The sequence below is a fragment of the Carya illinoinensis genome, chromosome 12 (assembly GCF_018687715.1).
Source record: "Carya illinoinensis cultivar Pawnee chromosome 12, C.illinoinensisPawnee_v1, whole genome shotgun sequence".
Lineage (NCBI taxonomy): Eukaryota > Viridiplantae > Streptophyta > Magnoliopsida > Fagales > Juglandaceae > Carya > Carya illinoinensis.
Genome location: NC_056763.1, coordinates 10012674 through 10023960, shown reverse-complemented (window position 1 = coordinate 10023960; position 11287 = coordinate 10012674).

Below are 11287 nucleotides of genomic sequence, written 5' to 3'. Positions count from 1 at the left end.
ATTTCCATCCATTCAGGCTACATGAAGTCAGCCAATTCTCTGGCTAAAATACCATGTAACCATGATCAGGACAGATTACTCATTACATATGATAAATCTGTCTGATACACTTGTCTTGCCAGAGACACATGTATCTCATCCCCTTTTATCACCTAAGAGCAACTTATAATTCCAATAAACGCCTGCTTGTATAAACAAGCTCCAAACTCCAATACCAACTTGTTAAAACCCGGTCGATAGGACTTTTCCTACTTCCCGGCCCTTTATAAGTTCATCCCAACACTTAATGGGAGAGGATTGCATCCATAAATGCACCTCTGTCACGTCACGTAATTCGAGATAAATCCTGAGTCACATCACGATACCCATCATGCTTCCGCTGCACGCTCTGATACTTCTCCATCACTTCCTTATACTCTTAGTCACAAGTCAGTCTCAAGGCAATACCCGTTACCTTGGACTACAGGACACATCACTACTGCTTCAGGACACTGTTACACAGTTCTTGCCACTTGACAAGAGGACTGCATCCACAAATGTGCCTCTGTCACATTATGCAGCTCAAAACAAAATCTTGAGTTACACTACGGGGCCCATTGTGCTTCTGTTGCACTCTCTGATACCTTTTCACCACTTCCATATACCTTTAGCCATAGTCAACCACAAGGCAATATTCATGACTTTGGACTACAGCCACATCACCACTGTTTCGGGGCACTGTTACACAGTTCCCGACACTAGACCATACACTCCACACTTCTCTGCTACGTCATCCAACCCTTCGTGACACACCATCCAGTGTATCACGACCTCGTATAGAGTACACTCACGTGAACTCTCTTCCATCCACACTATGACAACATCACTACGATACACGCCTCACGGTGCATCGCTACGCGACACGGAGTACGCTCCACGCGTACTCCTTTTGTTACAACACTCATCATCACGATGCACATCACACGGTGCATCGCCATACAACACGGAGTACACTCCACGTGCACTCCCTTTCTTCTACGCCACACATCACTACAGCACACGTCACACGACGCGTCGCTGCATTACACAGAGTACGCTTCACGCGTACTCTCTTCACACTACACGCCGTATCACATCTGTGGCATCCATCTCACGCCCATACTTCACAACATAGTCCACAATGCTACATAATCAAGTCCAACACTTCACAACTACACTTCACTTCATAACTACGCAGCGAACTCCACAATTACTAACTACACAGTTTACGATCTAACCAATCAACTACTTTAAACATAAATAACCAGAGATAGAAGGTTATACCATCGACGGGCTAACCCGTGCGTCGCTCGCTGCGCGTCACGATTAAGCGTCGGAGGAGCGTACGTGGCGGTAACACCGCGTACGGTGGCTGTCCACCACATAAAGTGGTAGTTTGAGTTTGGGAAAAGCTAGGCGTGGCCTTGGAAGGCTCATGGTGGCCTTGTGGTGGTCGAAGGTGGCGGAGCACGGCGGCATCATGCCGTGAACAGTAAATCCGAATGGTGGGTGTTTGCTTGAGGTGGTGGAAGACCATAGAACTTCATGGGAAGCTAGGGAAAGGTAGAGGAACATGTGGTGGAGCTGTGGTGGCGAGGTGGTGGCCATACGGTGGCTCACGGCGGCGGATCGGCCGTTTGAAGTCATTTTCGGCCTTGGAGAGTGAGGGAGAGTGAGAGCTACACATAGCTCCGTTGGCCATGGAATTTCTTGGGGAAGTTCGTGGTGATGAGAGGAACAAAGTGGTGGTGGTGAAACACCATGGGTGGCCGTGTACGGTGGTGCACGGCGGTGCAACCGAACGTGTGTGTGTGAAGACCCATCGGAGAAAAAGTGAGAGTTAGGGGAAAAGAAAGACATGGGGAGGAAGCTCTTGACATGGTGGTTCCATTGGTGGTGCTTGGTGGCCGTTTCAACCGTGTATGGTGGTCCAAAGAGGTGAAAAATGGTTGAAGACCCATTTCTTTGAAGGAGAAAAGAGAGAGACTCGGTGGCCGGAAAAACACACCACCGGTGCAGTTGTGGTCGCCGGTGAGAGGGGGTCATGCCGGTGTGGGAGGTGGGGCACGGTGGCCGGAGGTGGCGCCGGCTGGGAGGCTTGGACCGAACGGGCATGGAGGAAGTCCATGCACAGTGATCGGCTGGACATGCACGAGGGAGAGAGAAAAGAGAGAAAGAAAAAAAAAAGAAAAAGAGAAAAAGACTGAAGGGAAAGGGTAGGGGTCTGGGTATTTATCTTCAATCCTACGCTTCGGTATCCTCAAAAGGATCTAACGATGAATTAAAACACTGATTTGAAAACACGCAAGTATTTTATTTTAAATAAAACACTTTAATAAAACACTAAGAGAAATTAAGATAGAATATTATTTTATAAACTAAGGTTTATAAAATAATATTTTCTTCATCATTATATAAAATGATAAAGTATCATTAATTAATCAAAGTGCATAAAACACTTAAACAAAACACTAAGAGGAATTAAGATAGAATATTATTTTATAAACTAAAGTTTATAAAATAATATTTCTTCATCATTATCTAAAATGATAAAGTATCATTAATTAATCAAAGTGCATAAAACACTTAAACAAAACACTGAGAGGAATTAAGATAGAATATTATTTTATAAACTAAAGTTTATAAAATAATATTTCTTCATCATTATCTAAAATGATAAAGTATCATTAATCACTCAAAGAGGATAAAACCATTTAATTTAAATAAGAATTTTCAACGTAAAGTTAAATCTCTTAATATTTTAAAACAACTAAAATATCTAATATAAGATATTATCCACAATTATAATATTTTCAGAGCTCATTAAAATATTATAATTGTGCTACATTAAAACAAGCTTATCTAATAATACTGAAAATATCTTCTATAGATATTTTCTGAAAATATCTTCTATAGATATTTTCTATAGATATCTTCCATAGATATTTTCTATAGATATTTTCTATAGATATTTTCATAATATTAAAATATCCATAAACTTTAAAATATCTATCTTACTTTAAAATTCGCATAATAACTTTCAGAACACGCCATCGAGATACAATACGTAGGATAAGATTCAACATGTAGATCGAGGCTAGTCAGATAGACTGACTCTCGACACGTAGAGCAAGGCTCAGCACATACACCGAAGTTTGACACGTGGATCAAAGCTCGTAAAGAAGAAGAAAGAAGGAGCGGATATTACACCCCAGCCCTCGCTTGGGATTGACAGTGACTGAGGTGTTGGGACATGTAACACAAGGCCACATACCTCTCGTATATGACAGTTAAGATGCAATGCACCTATTGATCTAACAGTATGCAGTATATCACAATAGAAATTCTACTTAGGTCTAATAGAATAAGACAAATATCATAATATTGAAGCACATAAATCCTAAAACAAAAATTTTCATAATAACCTTCAAAGGACTTAATTGTTCCAAAAGAAACTTCCAAAACATGAGACCATCATATCAAGTGTCATCAAAACAAATTATTCATCATCAAAATGGTCTCATAACAAAATGTCTTTTGGTGAGGCCGATCCTACTTAGCCTTGTCCTAGTTCAAAATCCTCCTCAGCTGCTTCAAGAGCTGTAATACTTCAGTAATGAATTGGTTGGGGCTTCCAACCTTTCCAAAATAGATGGCTCTAGAGAGATTTCATGTCTCTTTGGAGTCTCCTTAGGGATCTGGAGAGCTGATCTCTTGCGTTTTTCCATGACTATCTTCTTGGGTTCATGTTACAACTTTTACCATTCCAAGTAGGGGAATATTAATGGAAATTATCACAGTAAGATTTCGAGAAATCTCATTAAGTAAGCAAATAACATGTAACACATATCATAAGCATTTGTAAACAAACCCAAAATGAATGTATGGACATGAAACTTTACTTATGCATTTTACTTTTGAAAATACCACATGCATAAGAACTTTCATAACATTCTTCATAAAACATCTGTTCATCATTTCATTCTTGTTCATTGAAAACATACATGTGAGATCAAATTCTTATTCATATAACATAGCATAACATGTCTTGGAGCTCAAGGCCTTAATATTTGACTTTAACATATATTTGGATACTTGACGACTCCCCTATGCACCTTGTGTTCCTTGCTCGTTACCGCATCAACCATTGGCCCACTTTGACTAAGGTGACTACGTCTTACTTTTAATTATTCTTATTACGGTAGTTCACCTTTTCGCCTTCACTGTAGGGCACCCACTAGCTTTAGGTGTAACCCCGTTCTGGTATTCTTTTCTTTTATGAACCATTCAAGATCCGTTGACTATACTTCATCGTAACCACTCCATTTTAGACATTCCTGAGTGGACATAGGAGTTCCACTAAGGCATTTCCTCGTCCTAGTCTTTGGGGTCATGACTAAAAGTTTAAAAAGTTTCTTTTTATTTTTAGAAAAGTTTCACAAAACCCAATGTATGTGACATGGACTATAGAACTTTGCGCTTTCATGGGACACATGCAAATGTCGAAACTCACCCATGACCATATAGCAAGTAATTATGCACATCCATATACATTTTGTGTTACAGCTCGAAAATATTAGAACATGTGACCATATTTTAAATCATAAATTCTAACGCATTTGATCAACAAACAAGAAGCAAACATTCACCATTTCACATGTGTCATGCAATGGCTGAAACTCATAAACACTAACATGCATGAGAATAAATCTTATGCCTTTGAAACTTTAGTCACATCATGCTAACCGTTCATATGTAGTCATGGCTGAAACCTATTATTCTTGAATATACATTACACCAATTTTCATGAACTTAGAATCTTCTAATGCATTTAACAAAAGTTTATACATGAATCCCCACGTATAGCCAAAACATATAAGTGAGCATGCTTGGAAAAAACTAGTATTTCTTTGAGTTTAATCCTTTAAAAGATTAGGTGATGCAACCATCTTCATGAATCATTTTAAGGACCATGCAAATTCGAAACCCTAGATATGGTCATCCACTCCATTTTCGTGATATAAAATAACAACAATGAAACATATGAGTGAACATATTTATGGAAAATCAATTATTTTCTTGAATAACATCCTATAAGAGATTCGGTAATGCAATAACCTCCATGAACATATTATGAATCATGCAATTTGAAACCTAGCTATGGCCTTTCATTCCATTTTCATGATATAAACTAACACAATAATCACTTTAATCATAGATTGAACATTCACACAAGGATTCGATTATATCACATGGAAGAACATCATTATATCAAGCATAATCGTGCAACCAAACAACAAGTGAGTTGACATTGTATATATATAAAATATCAAGCACAAGTTAGAAATTTACTTACAAAAATCTACAATCAATAAATGCGCAAGCTGAAAATATATATATAAATCATTAGGTTCACTTATTTAAAACCCTAACCTCTGTGTGTGAGTGTGTGCTCTTGACATCTATTCTAAGAAAAAGCTCCCAATACTTCAGACCTCCATTCCTCAAGTCCGAATCTTGCATTAACCAAAATTCTAGTTCAAAATAAACTCTAAAACCATCACCCTCTTTCCTCAAATCATCATGCTTTTGAGCTTAAAGAAAGTAGGGTTGAGTCCTCCTCCCTTTAGAAGAAAAACCCTAATCTAACTGTGTAAGTGTGAGCATGAGTTCATGGTGAACTTGCCAAAATCGAAACTTGCCTCTCATGACTCTATGTGTGGTGTAAAGAAAAGTTAGTTTTTGCTTTATACCTTATGTGTCCCCTCCTTAGAAAGTATCTTCTAACTTTGCTTGCCCTCAAAATGGTATTTGAAAGAAAAGAGTGTGGTGTGGGTGGTGTTTGGATGGTGAGAAAGGAAAGGAAAGTAGAGAGAAAGTTGGTAACTGAAACTTCACAAGAAAATCCTCCAAGTTAATAAAAGAATATGTTTTTCGGCACCTTCCCCTTTTTATAGATATAAGCGGCTTCTTACACGAGCCAAACTTCTTTACATGGATGCCATTTGGCACTCCACTCTTAAGCCTCTTCTCCTTCTCCATCATTTGATTGTGTTGGGAACATAAGAGAGCTTTTTGGACAAGTGAGGCTTCCCTCTCCAAAACCGAAACCTCCATTCCCTAATTGCTTTTCATATTGTGTCTTGGTTCAATGAACCTCATGGCAAAATGGTCTTCTGTCCAGCTAGGATCTTTCTCAATCTCCTACATGTGTGCATGTATGCATGTGTGCTAAGTGGCATGTGAGGAGTGTGTGTGTGCATGGTGGCCGAAATGTCCATCTTTTCCCAAGAAGATTTTCTTCCACCAATATCTTGGACATTGTGTGATTGGTCACAAGGGTGAAAAATTACACCAATTTCCTTGCCCTAGCCGTACATCTCAAGGGATCTTCTATAAGATTCCTTCTAGAAACCCTTATAGGAGTGTAAGCCTTTTCTTCCCAATAAGATTTTCCCATTTTTCAAGACAAGACTTTTTACCTTCCCTTTTTTCATGCATGACACATGGCAAAATCAAATCATCATCTCCAAGGTTGACGTGCATGCCCTTTGGGCTACCCTCAAGTTTCAACTTCCATGCCTCTTTATCTGCTTTCTAGAAACTCTCCTTCATAGTGACAAGTGTCACCACACTATCACCTCACAAGAAAGCCTTCTTACATGTATAATATATGACAAGAAAGGACTCTTTCCTTAGGGTAGGCGTGTGCCCTAATTCTATGGGCTTCAAACCCCAATTTCCCTATAAGGCCAAATTCCTGATGGGCTTGGGCCTTCCTCAAGACCTCATATACCTTATGTTCCTCCTAATTTCTCAATGGGTTATTTCTCATTTCTTGGTCCAAATTAACAATACATAATAAAATAAATAAAAGGTTTAGCAAAAATTTTGGTCGTCACATATTGAGAAGGGGATTTACCCACTTCCTTGGGCCGTATGAGAGTTTGGCCCTTCTCTCTGGGCCCAAACGGTTGGTAGGTAACCCAATACAAAACCGATGAAGGGAAGGGGTGGAGGTAAGGCCTGAGGAGGCCCATCAGGTGTGATGGCTAGACACGTCACCCTCCCAGGTAGCAGCAACCCATGTCGTAAGACAATAGACACACTTGATTAAATGATCAGAGGAGCTAGCACGCAATATAGGGATAGACGCCCACTCACCTTTGGGACAAGTTAGTGAGCACACCTGCTGCCCCTTACCTTCTAGGGGGACAAGTTGGTAAACCACATGCAATGTGGTAAGGCAACGACTAACATGATAGGGGAAGAAGTCTGCCACTTGTGTAGTACCCCGTACGCCCCTCCACGACCTGCCAAGCAAAGGATGTGGACCACCAGGGCCATGTATGTAAACATAGCCCAAGCATAAGTGTATCTTTGGGAACCCTTTTCTCCAGATATTCCCACGAAGAGAAACAATTCTAACTTAGGCATCAGAGGTGACACTCACCACCCTGAGCCCTCATCTCTTTGAGTCTTGTAAACAAAACAACGGAACTGTGGAGTCACCCAGGCTGTGGAACACGCCATCAACATATACCCTTTATAATTTTTTAAATTATACATGTAATTTTATTTATGTATAAAACTAGGACTTACTAGGATAGAGAGAATCAAAGCAAGAGAATTAGTCATAGCTAGTACACATAAATCTGATGTTTTTCTACTTTTTCCGATGATTACAAATATGACCATATGATTTAAGTTCTTGCAGGTGTAGGTGTCAGTATGTTATAAAATCGTTTTTGATTTATCAAGGAATCTAAACAAAAGAAAAGGTTTACATCTTGATGTGATTGGATATGATACATTAGATTATACAAACAAGTTTTGAGTAATACTACTCAACCTCCTCAACCAGTTCATTACTGGCTAGTGAGAAGTCAGAGCTTCTCTTACTAGGAGGTGCTTTTAGTTATCTACTGCACTCAGTGCTGCATTTTACTTGAGCTCGCGTGTTATTAATGGTCTGTAAGAGGTAGCTTGTCTCTTGAATAAGCTTACCTCAGTAATAAAGCAACGATGGATATGGAATCACTCATATCTCATATAGAAGCACTATCATGGCAGGATCTTCATTTGCGGACAACTCCAAAAGCGGCAAAGTCAACATTAGATAAAGTTCTAATTGGAAGGTTAGTAGCTGATAGACCTCTAAACAAATTTGCTATCCATTCTTGCATAAAAGCTTACTGGAAATTTATTCAAAACTTCTTGATCAATGATATGGATGTCAACAAATTCATCTTTACTTTTAGAACTCCACAATATAAACTTAGAGTTCTAAACTAAGGCCCCTGGAATTTTAAAGGCCATTTGATGATTTTAAAACAATGGTCCCCTGGTGCTATCATAGAGGAAATAAGTTTAAATGAAGCAACTTTCGATGTTCAATTGCATAGATTACCTCTTGATCATTTTAAATTGGAAAATGCGGTGGATATTGGGAAAGCGATAGGTAATCTTATTAAAGTTGAAGTGGACTCGATTTATGGACTGGTCTTTCGAAAATTCATTCGCATCAAGGTGGGAATAGATGTTACAAAGTTGTTGAAAAAAGGCTTTCCATTGCCAAGGTTGGGGACCAAAGTAGTTTGGGTTGCTTTCAAATATGAAAAACATGCAGATTTCTGTTATGCTGGACACTCTCAAATATTTTGTGGATTTTCCCTTTCATCTCCTACAAAAATGGATTTGGCCCATCTCTAAGAGCTGAATACAACCCCCCTCAAGACATTTATCAGTCATCTCAACAAGCAGAAGAAGAAATGGGAAGAGATCACGGGCAAGCGGAAGTGGAAGAACCATTGATTTCTTACTGTAACATGCCAATCGAGGATATGGAAATAGAAGCTTGGAAAAAAGCAGAGGAGAAAAGTTGCCAAGCTATGAAATGTCAAGAAAATTCATCATCAAAGAGAAGCCTACAATCCTATAGCTGCGAGGAAGAAGATCATTTTCTATTCGAAAAATGCCTGGAACTAAGGAATGCTTTTCCGTCCTCTTCATTGCACAGGAAAAACAATGCCATCATCATGCGCTTAGACACTCCTTCTCCGAATGCACAATCCAACTATAGTAATCAACCTTGATTCATTACTCCACCTACTAGGCAAATTCCTTTCACTGTTATCTCAACCACCAAATATGAAAGTCCATGTACTTACCGGGCAACATCCCTCTTTTGACTCAAGATGTAAAGTCGAAGCCCTTTGTTGAATCTTAGTTAATGTACTCTATCAACCCACTCCCATCTGAGTCATTGTCAACTAGAAAAAATGCTCCCTAGAGAGCACAGTGGAAGCAAATTAATTCAACTATACAGGGGTACAAAAAATAGCAACTCAAGCAAATTCTCGAGGCCTCTCCGGCCCAAGCAAAGGCATCTTCCCAGCCTCAATACAACTACTTAGAAGCCAACTCTTCATTAATAGCTCAGAAATATATTCTGAAAATAAAGTTTTCATAACTCCTCTTCATTCCTAATACGGTAGTAGCAACCAAATGGAGCCAATTCTAAAATAGATGAAGACTGGACCATATCTTTCCAAAACAAATGATCTTCTTAGTCCAAGCGAGCTGCATGGCCTCTCCAATTTGTATGAAAGCCAACATGTTCAAGACATGCAAATGTAATAATTTTACAAGAATCTACTGAAAAGGATCCAATCTTGCAATCAACATGTGATATCTCTTTGCTTGTAATGGTGGAAGAAAACAATGCAAACATGGTGCTTCGACTATCTGAACCAGTTTCTACTATGGTAGACAATATATCAGCTCTAGTTAAAAAATTTACTCCTCTCCAAGAATCACAAAAGTAGCAAAATTAGGAAGTCTCTACATTGAACACAGATGAGGTAATCATCATTGAGCCCGATCCATGACGAACGCCTTCTTCACATGATTAATTTAATCGCAATCTCCCCGTGAAAAGGTAATCATCATTGAGCCCGATGTCCCAAAGCGCAAGTCTCAACGCCCGATTAAAATGTAGAAAATAAAGTCAAATAAACTGAAAACCTGTGCAACTTAGTCTGAAGAAGAAAAATTGGCACTCACTATGTTAGATATGCAATCAAGTTCTGGCCTAGGGGGGGGGGGGGGGGGAAGTCAAAAGGAAAAGAAAAAATGAACCCCTACTCCAGGCCAGTAATTCAGTCCCAGAAAAAATTCAAGACAACTCGTGAGGCAAGCTTAAACATGCCTCCAAAAGATCCATGAGGGCATTGGCATGGGATTGCTGAGGGCTCACTTGTCCCAAGGCGATTAGAAACTTAAGGGCTAATATAAGGCTATATAACTCAGACGTCATCTTTCTATTGGAAACCTTAGTGTCGGATGACCACACCACTTTTGTTGTAAATAGTCTAAGTTTCCAACATTTTGTGCATCTTCCTGTTGATTGTAAAAAAGGGGGTCTTTTGCTACTTTGGCATCCAGGAATAGATTTGGAACCTGTAAATAGTAATATTAATGCAATTTCAATTCTTGTTTACTCTGATCCTTCACATCATCCATGGTTGATTACATATGTTTATAGTCCGGCTTAAAAGAATCGAAAAGAAAAATTCTGGTCTCATCTTGACTTTACACACCAAGCCTTTCGTCCTTGGGTTTGCATGGGGGACTTCAACGATTTGTTAGATTAGTTTGAAAATATATGGGGGTCGATTGGTTTATATAAATCTGAATAGAGGTCTAAAAGCACTAATGGATCGCAATGGGCTCATTGATATCGGCTATTCGGGACCTAAATTTACATGGACTAACAAAAGACACGAGGCTGCACTTATTAGAGAAATGTTAGATAGAGTCATAACAAATAAAGAATGGAGACTCCTTTTTCTAGATGCATCACTGCAACATCTAGCTTTTTCAACTTTAGATCATCATCCCATTCTTCTCTAAAAATTTCTAGGGAAGCTCAATTTTCATTCTCTGCAAGAAAATCAGCTCAACAAAAGAAGCACTCAAAGTTTGGAACAAAAATCACTTCAGGTGCAATCAAAATAACATCCAATAAACAGAAAAGGATTTATTGGAAGTCCAAAGTAGCAAGATGACATCAAGTAATCAGGAACTAGAAATAGAGCTGCAAAATAAGCTTCATAAATTGAGGAGATACTATGGAAGCAGAAATCTCGCATTATTTGGCTCACCTCAATAGATCTAAACACAAAGTTCTACCATTTGACAACTATAATTTGTTGACAGAGAAATGCAATTGAATCAATCAAGTTGGGACCAGGTAATTGGTTAATGG